This window comes from Canis lupus, chromosome 7, assembly GCF_048164855.1.
Source record: "Canis lupus baileyi chromosome 7, mCanLup2.hap1, whole genome shotgun sequence".
Classification (NCBI taxonomy): domain Eukaryota; kingdom Metazoa; phylum Chordata; class Mammalia; order Carnivora; family Canidae; genus Canis; species Canis lupus.
Genome location: NC_132844.1, coordinates 19,101,323 through 19,111,385, shown reverse-complemented (window position 1 = coordinate 19,111,385; position 10,063 = coordinate 19,101,323).

Sequence of the window (10,063 nt, the reverse complement as noted above, 5' to 3'; positions counted from 1 at the left end):
CCAATGTGTAGATATAACACAATTTATCCCTTGACTACTTAATAGGTATTTCAGTTGTTTCTAAATTCAGGTTTTTAAAAATTAAGCAGCTATGAACGTTGATGCATGAGATTTAGTATAGACATGTGCTTTCATTTCTCTTGAATAGATAAGATACCTAGGGATAGAATGGCTGGGTTATCTGGCAGATGAATCTTTAATAATTGAAGAAGATTCCAAACTTTTCTGAAGTGATTGGACCATTTTCATTCTCATCAGTAGTATATGAAAAAAATAGTATATGAGAGCTCAAGTTTTACCTATCCTTGACAGCACTTGGCAGAATCAGATATTACATTTTGCTCAATTTAATAAATATATAGTGGAATCTGATTATGATTTTAACTTGTATTTTCCTAGTGACTAATGATGTCAAGTACATTTCATGTGGTTATTTGCCTTCCATATATTTTTTTGAAGTATTGGGTCAAGATTTTTACCAATTTTTAAAATTAGATTGCTTGTGTTATTACTGAGTTTGAGATTCTCTTTTCTTTCTCTTTCCATATATATTTTTATTCATGTATCTCTTATCATATCTGATACATTTTATCAATGTTTTTCTTTTGAGGATCATGCTTTTGGTGTCATCTGCAAGCATTCTTTGTTTACCCCAAGTGTCTTATGAATTTTCCATTATTTTTATAGTATTATATTTTACCTTTAGGTCTGTTATCTATTTTGAATATTTTATATGGTGCAAGGTAGGGAAAAGTTAAACTTTTTTGCATGTGTATATTTAAAGAGCTCAGCATCAAGTGTTGAAACTATTCTGTCTCTATTGATCATCTTTGTAACTGTATCAAAAATCAATTGTTTATATGAGTATGGGTCTATTTCTAGACTATTTTGTTCCATTGTCTTAGTGTCTCTCCTTTTGTCTTTACCATGAAGTTTTTATTGCCTGTAGCTTTATGATAAGTCTTGAAATCAATTATTGTTAGCTCTTCAAGTCTGTTCTTCCTTTTCAGAAATGTGTTGGCTATTCTGAACTGTTTGCTTTTCAGTATGAATTTTATTTTATTTTTTTAAATTTTTTTCTGTATGAATTTTAAAATCAGCAAGTCAGTTTCTATTAAAACCAACACAAATACAGAAAAGCCTAATGAGTTTTAATTTGAAATATATATTCAATGGATAGATCAATTTGGGAGACTTACAATAACAATATTGGATCTTCTGATCATGACAGGGTAAAGCTCTCCATGCACTTAGGTATGTCTAGATTTGGTAGTTTTCAGTGTACTGGTTTGTCACGTCTTTTGTCAAATTTGTATGTACTTCATGGTTTTTTTATTCGATTGTATATGTATTATTGTTTTCTTTTCAATTTTTATTTGATTGTCGGTAGTATATAGAAATGTGATTGATTTTTGTATTGATCTTGCATTTCCATATAGCTGAATATATTACTCTCTTCTGTGAATTTTAGCCACTTTGGCCTCCTCAGAATCTCAGCTCTGTGTCCTTAACTCAGAGATCCACCTGGCTTATCTGGTTTCAACCTCTCTGGGATATGTGTGTATATGTATATATACATACATGTACATCTATATGTATGTACATCTATATATGTACATATGTATAATGTATGTATACATATATATAATTTAATAGAAGAGAGAAAGCCTATGCTTATGAAAATGGGAGTAGGCATATGTGAGAGACAATCAGGGTTATTATCACTTGCTTACATTATTATTTCTGGAAAGTCCAGGAATTTGGTGAAATCAGATGCTTTTAAAGGTGAGTTGCTTTTGAAGGTGGTGTTAAAACTAGGGAATTCATTGAAAATTCTTATAAAGAACAATGATCAAACTCAGAGAAACAGGAGACAGCTGCTCAGAATCATAGTGAGAGAACTTCCTGTGATTAGTATCCATCCAGGGCAGATCAGGGCAGGAAGGCAAACGACTCCAAGAAAGAGAAGTCACCAGGGATAGGAAATAAAAACACTTGGCAGATTAACTGCGTGTTTTACTGGATTATATGGAAATTTATAGTTTGTCAGGATACTTGGGAATGAATTAATGGTAGGTCCTTAGAAATCTAAGCAGATGAAATGAGTCAATTAGCAACTTCAGGGAAAATTAAAAGTTGTACAGGTATGAAAATGTAATCTCTGTAGTCACTTAAGAAGATCCAAGATTTACATGGTATGATGTCATTATGAGTACTGATCTAACAAAAAAGTGAAATATTGTTTGTGAGGGTAGGAGTGGATGCATGCTTGTGTCTATGATATGAAAGTACTGATTCTCCTCTCTTTGTAGCAGGTAGGAAATACCATGTACTTAAAAATCAAGAAAGAACAGTAGGTATAGGCATTGTTTTATTTTTAAATAGATATATGGGGGATCCCTGGGTGGCGCAGCGGTTTGGCGCCTGCCTTTGGCCCAGGGCACGATCCTGGAGACCCGGGATCGAATCCCACATCAGGCTCCCGGTGCATGGAGCCTGCTTCTCCCTCTGCCTGTGTCTCTGCCTCTCTCTCTCTCTCTCTGTGACTATCATAAATAAATTTAAAAAAAAAAATAGATATATGTAATTACATAGATAAATGACAGAAAAAAAAAGAGAAAACTAAAAGAGGTTGCTTTGGGTCATTAAGAATCAAATAAGTAGGAATGACCTTAAAATTGCTAGTTATTATTATTGTTTGTAGGTTTCTATACATGTATTACTTTGATTAAAGTAAAAATAAATCATAACAAAAGTTATCTCAATATCAAAACTTACACTTAGCAGCTTCAGTATGTCTGGTTAAGAACTAAGAACCTGTAGACAGACTCCCTGGTTTAAAATCTCAGATCTTCCAGTGATAGATGACATTTGAATGTGTTACTTCCCCTTATTGATGCCTTAATTTTGTGATCTGCAAAATGGAAATAGTATCTCTACCTGCCTCATAAGTCTGTTGAGGGAATCTAATAAAGTAACATTTGTGAAGTGCTTAGTATTGGGGCTGGCACTATAGTAAGTGTTATCTTGTGGTCTATTATAGCAAACAAAAACAAAAACAAAAACAAAAAAAGAACATTGATGTTGTAGAAATATTGCCTAGACTTCCTTTTAAAAACTTTTACTGAAGAATCAATGCCGAGAACGTGGAAACATCACTCTACCTTAAATATTCGCACTGACTCGTTCTAGATTTAAAATATTCAAAGTTAAACAAAATAAATGTTATTTTTGATTCTCTTAGATCTACTTAATTTTTTTAATTGAACATTAGTCAGATTCTTATTCATTTTATTTAAAATATATTGTCAAGATTTTTTTTTTCAAAGCACTCAAAATCTCGCAATACAATCTTTCCTTTTTTTTCAAAGCACTCAAAATCTCTCAATACAATTTTTCAAAAACGGCAGTGTGGAGAAACAACCTAGCCTGGCCAAGCTTTCTGGCCTAGTTGTGAGCCTGAGTCTGAGATGGATTATCAGAAGAAAAGTTGGCCTACTTTGAATCTTTAGATAGGAGGAGTTTGTTAAAGCAAAACTGGCCCTGGAGGACGTTACTGGTGAAAGAGTTGATTTTACTTTCTACTTATTTGACAGGCACCAGGGAAAATATAAACCATATTAGCCTCAAGGCATCAGCTTATCCTATGGAAGCACTGAAAAATTATTCCAAAATATGTATTAAAACCAAAAACAAAACAAAATAAGCCTTTTTCCCTACCTTTTCCTTATTTTAGTAGCCTTTCTGGGATTTGTTTGTTATGAATATAAATCGCTAAGAGGAATTCAGTATTATAAAAGGAACATAATTATCCTGAGGAAAATATCTCTCGTTATCTCAGAAAAAGAATTTAAAGAGCAAAATACAATGAAAAATTCAGACTACCCTATTTTTAAAATACTTGGTGTATCAGGAGCTCCTCAAGGGCAGTTACTTTGACTTTTATTTGTGTGCCTCTGTCACTCTGTGCAATGTCCAGGACACATTCATTGTTTAAATGAATGTTTGCTTCATTGAATTAAATGCTGGTTAAATTTTTTTTCTGCCATTTTATTTTCACTGTGACTCAGAGTCTGTCTTGATGAATATTCAGTTTATTCATAGTATTGTACCATAAAGGTCACCATGACAGGGCAATAGAGAAAATATGAATATAGGAACTTGAAGATGAGTTGATTCATTTCACAAAGGTAAACACCAAATGCTGCATAACTGTCTGCTTTTAATTAGCTTGTCAAAAGATTTTGACAAAGACCTCCAGTGGATTACTGAGCAAACCTGGATGCAGATTACTTTTATTGAATCACTTATTGTCTTTCATAGCTTTTAATAGAATTGATCTAATCATGCTCATTCTATTCTCTTATCAATTTTACACTCCTCTTTTGTTTGCATTTGTAACTATAAGGTTTTATAGAGATAATTTTACCTCCTCCATGTTTGCTGTGCTGCTCTCAGCTTGAAAACATACTTTAGATCTCTCCTGATATTTTTATTTGGGTCTGAGAGTGATGTTTCCAGTAGTGGTTATACTCTTATTTCTTTCTCTTGCTTTTTGATAAACAGGTTTTTATAGCACTCATCTCCTTCTTACATTAACTGTTATAACAAAATAAAGATAGGGTCATTTTTCAAAAGAAACTCAGGAAGATAATGTCTTTCGTATAATATCCAATTTCCTTGATCTTTTCATTCTCATAGTTTTTTTTTCCATCCCCCTCTTCCTCATTACAAATAAGAATGAAATGTTTCTGAAATTAGCAAGTTATCTGCAGAATGAGATGATCTGATACAAATCAATTTTCATCTTCACAGTATTAAATGAATTAATTCAGCAAAGTAGCTTGCAAGATAATGAAAGCAAAATGCAAGCAAAGAAATTGAATGACCTTTAACAAGTCTCAAATAGAATTAAATGTCAATGTCCTTAAAAGAAGTTCCCTCTGTTTACTTCTGATAGCTACATATTTTAGCCTAGCCATAAGATGATGTTGAGTTGCTGTATATTGATAACTTGTATTTTTTTTCTAGTGGAAGTTTACTATTTCTGGTAGAAGCAAAATGTATTTTTTTATTTGAATAATTCCTTTCTCTTGAACCTCTCAAAATGTTACATTGTTTTCTCTGAGAGACAAACTATTTTATCAAGTATTGCCTTTACTTGACAAATATTAAAACTGCATATTTAACTCAAAGTTAGTGATAGCATGCAATACAGGTATTTAACAGATGTCACAAAAGTTAGAGTTATCTTTCTGACCAAAAGTCAGAGTAGACAGGCTGTTAAAGTGCTGAGCAAATCAAGTGTAATTGTTCACATAAAATGAAAATTTAAAAGATTCAAACTCTTAAGAATCATATATCATGAAGATAAGGATAAAGAGAAATAAATAGAAGCAGAAATAATAATAATAATAACAATAACAATAACAATAACAATAATAATAATAGATGCCAGGGTTGCTTAGTGGTTTGAGCATATGCCTTTGGTTCAGGTCATGATCCCAGAGTCCCTGGATGGAGTCCTGCATCAGGCTCCCTGCATGGAGCCTGCTTCTCCTTCTGCCTATGTCTCTGCCTCTCTCTGTTCTCTCATGAATAAATAAAATCTTTAAAAAAATAAAAAAAATCTTTAAATAATAATAATAATAAACCTAGACTTTGTGTTCAATTAATAAAGTCAAGCCAGATTCTAACATCAAATTATTAATATTCATACTCCAGCATATTATAATTGCATATTCTACAGTATGTGAAGTTAGTTATAACTCCACCAAGCAATTTTATTATATTTGGAAATTTATATGTGTCACTCTTTGTTGGTGCCTCATATTCAATTATAAAGAGGTAGGACAAAAAAATGGGAAAACCTCCAGCTAGTGCTTCACAAAATCATGCCAATATAAAAAGATTTCTCATGTACTACTGATCTGGGTACATAGAAATATAACAAATTCCTCCAGGTAATAATAGATTGCCAAAGGAAGGGACTTAAACCAGTGTCTTGATCCCTATTTCAGAGCACTAATTAGGTGTTATGTGCAATAGTGGAAGAACCAACTGTTTTCATTATAAAAGATAAGAGAAGCATAGAGAATCAGGTTTTGAGCCATTGAATATGAAGAGCAAAATATTGTGCTTTTCAATGCAGGGGCAGTTCTAATTTTTCCCAGTATCTGAAGCACCTCTTTTTATACAACAGTATTAGAAATGAAAAAAATTAAGTTATTGATAAACACTAAACTGCAATATATATAATAACACAGTATTTGAACTCATGTATGACTAATGTGTGTGTGTGTGTATGTGTGTGTATGTGTGTGTAACATGTCCCTAAATTGTGCCTGGAACCCACACCCTTCCTTCCTCAACTGAATTTCTCACTTAAAGCTTAATACCACTATCACATTTTAAGAGCTGATGGTATTGAAGAAGAAGAATATGTTCCTCAGCCTGAATTTTGACATTTGTATTAACATTTTGGCAGATATAGTAAAATTAATCACTCAATATATTTTTCAATTCTGCACATTCTAACATTTGTATATCAGGATTACTTGCACATGTAAAAGGTGCATGTGTGTTGCCAAGACATGTCTTAGAATATGAAAGGATTTCAGAGGAAAACCCTCTGTAGAGAAAAATTTGAAGTAAATCCATTCAATATTAGCATTCCTTCTATTACTAAAATTGTATCTTTTCCACCCAGAGCTGATTTTTGGAGATAGGAGAATGCATTGTGTAGCTCTCAGGGCTGAGAGCAAATTGAACTTTTTTTTTTTCCTACTAAACTCAATAATTTCAGAAACAGGCACCTAATCTAGATATTACATTTTTGTGTGAAGGTGCCTTTTCCCCATCTCATACGTTAGGCATTTAGTCCTAATGGATGCTATTTGCAGACACTGTCTCACCATAAATAACTGTTTCAATGAGGTCAGGACCCTTTGTGTTCAACTTATAGTCAGTGTTCCAACTGAATGGCATCTGTGCTTATATCCTGCTTCGGGGCGGGGGCGGCGGGGAACCACACACACACACAAGTTGCAACTGTTCCACAAACCACATCTCCATTCTACACATCATTATTTGTGTCAAGAAAGTTTTGGTCAGAATGAAGCAAGGTAAATTGAAGATGACAAAATTCCCCATGTTTTCTACTCAAGAATCAAAATGTGTTTTGCTCTGCTGTATATCTGCTTGCATCTATCCTACACATTTTATTTATTTTCTCATTTATTTCTAAATAACTAGACCTAAATGTAAATTTGCAGATATAGAGCATGGAGCCTCTGGGCATGTTAAAATACAAGGAAATAAATAAGCATTCTTACAAAAGTGCCATAAAAATCACGATGGAACCCAATTTTCTTTGTATAGCAGGTAAAGGGAGAAAAACACCTGAGTCTGAAGAGAACAACTGGAGATTTAACCATATTGAAGTAAAATTATAGTTTCATGAGTTACCCTGTGTTACAGAGGATGGGAATATCTGTGTGGTAGAACAGTATAGAGAAAAACATGGCTTAATAATGATACCAAACTTGTTAGTTTAGCATATAGTAAAGGTGTCTATTTTTTTGTTACTGCTGTTACAATTGTTTTAAATTGCTGTTGATTCATTAAAATCCCTATATAAGTTAATATTTGAAGGAGTCATTAATATCTCTTGAATCTACTTCATATAATAATTATAAAGCAATATTTTCATAATTGAATCATAATTGAACAAACATCATTATTTGACACAACAAATGTAATAGATTTCCTTGTTGCAAGGGAACATACTATTTGAACTCATGTATGACTATGAATATTAGACCTTAGGATGTTTCTAGGAAGAAGAGAATTTTAAAGAACAATTCCCTCTGGTAAATTTATTTTACTCTATAGTAGAACACTATGGAGAAAACAATTATACCAAACCCACTGTGAAAAGTAGAATAGTTAGGCACACATTTAATAAATGTTTTTATTATTATTGTCATCATTATTATTTTAATTGCTAATCTGGTTGATTAAAATCATTGAAGAGCTTAATAATTCTTCTAGCAATTATTAACATCTAAAGTCCATTACATATAATAATTTTAAACAATTTTTCAGTAATTGAATAAACAAAAATAATATATTAATACTCACAAATAACTATGTATATTAGACCTCTGAATGTTCCTAGTAAAAAAGAAATTTTACAAAGAGAATTTCCCAGGTTAATTAATTGTAGTATAAGTATAAGAACTGAGGGCAAATTTAAGTATGAAAGGATTTCTTCCATGATTGTTTTTCTAAGTATGTTAATCTTTGATTAAATTCAATGGAATGGGAAAAATAGCCAGACTCACCCATGAAGATTTTCCTTTATAACTAAAATTCTATTTGTGTGTTTAATTTTAAATTATGTTTTCAGGAAAAATAACCTACAGTCTACTAAATGTAACAAAAAAATCACAGAAGTAAATGTATATTCCTTCTCACAAAGAAGTAATTTAAAAAAAATATATATATATATAGAGAGAGAGAGAGAGATGGTGGGGGGGGGATCCCTGGGTGGCTCAGCAGTTTAGCGCCTGCGTTTAGCCCAGGGAGCAATCCTGGAGTCCCAGGATTGAGTCCAGCATCGGGCTCCCAGCATGGAGCCCGCTTCTTCTTCTTCTCTCTCTCTCTCTCTCTCTCTCTCTCTATCATGAATAAATATATAAATAAGTAAATAAATCATATATATATATAGATAGATAGATTGGGACACTTCTGGGACTCTTGTCCCCAATGAAAAGTACTAACACTCTATTAAAGTTTAAGTAATTTGTTCTTTTGTAGTTATTCTAAGTATAAATTATTAAATATTTACACTGCATTACTTATTAATGTCTTGATTTGAGTAACAATTGTCATATATGATCTTCCTGATGTTTTATCTGTAATTACATTTCCTCACAAAAGAGAAAAGTACATAATAAAAGATAGAGAAAACTTTCCTATGGCTTAAATATTTCAAATGTCAGAATTCTGTAGAAGCTAATTATCAGTATTTCAAACTTTTCCACCTCCAGAGAAAAAGAGCATCCTGGAACCAGTGAATAGAGAGAAATTGTAAAAGCCAGACAACTTTTAAGTAATTTAGAAAACAAAATTTTATGCTAATAACACTAGGTATTTATTTTCAATTACCCTAGGTAATTTGCCTTCCTTAACCACAGGAAACTAGTTTTCAGTAATTAATATTGCTTTAAACTTTATCTGGAACTCCTTCTTAAGGAGTTCTTCCTAAACAGCATAGAATTTAAAAATTAATGACCCAATTTAGGAAAAATACAACATCCAGATCCCTGAGTTAGGTAATTGTTAGAATTAATTCAGAGGAAACATACAGAGCAAACAAACGTGAAATAAGCATGAAATAAAAATCATTTACGTATATTTGTGTGTGTGTGTATATACATACATACATACAAAAGCATACATATATCTTCTGATTCCAAGTGTTAACAACGTGTGCTCTTTTCCTTTTTTTAATTTTATTGGAGAATTTAACTGACTTCACAAGGAACTAGTATTTAATAAAAAAGTGATTGACAAGACAGAGAATTGGAAATATATCCCATAATATACACAGCTTCAGTACTGGTTTTGTCATTTCCCTCCCTTGATTGTTTGAGAAGGGTACTTACAGGTCATCTTGCCCCTCCTTAATGGAAGTGTGATTCATGGAACAGCACCACTGTGTAACCTCAAACAGAATCCCAAGTCCTACCCCAAACTTACTGAAGCAGAATCTATTTTAACAAGGTCCCACATGCATTGCACACACACCTTGTTGTTTCAATCAACTTAGTTGAAGTCATAATCCCAGAGCAGAGCTTACAAGAATTAAGGTTGAAAACAGGAGCAGATCATAAGAGACCTTGTCTGGCACGTGTAAAGATGTATATAAGAGAAATCCTCACTCAGTGGACTTTAGCAATAAACACATTTGTTCAATATCCAGAGTCTAGGTGGCCTACAGGGATGGTGACTCAGGGGATGAGTTAGTTTCACTTCAATTTGTGTTCACTTTGTACTG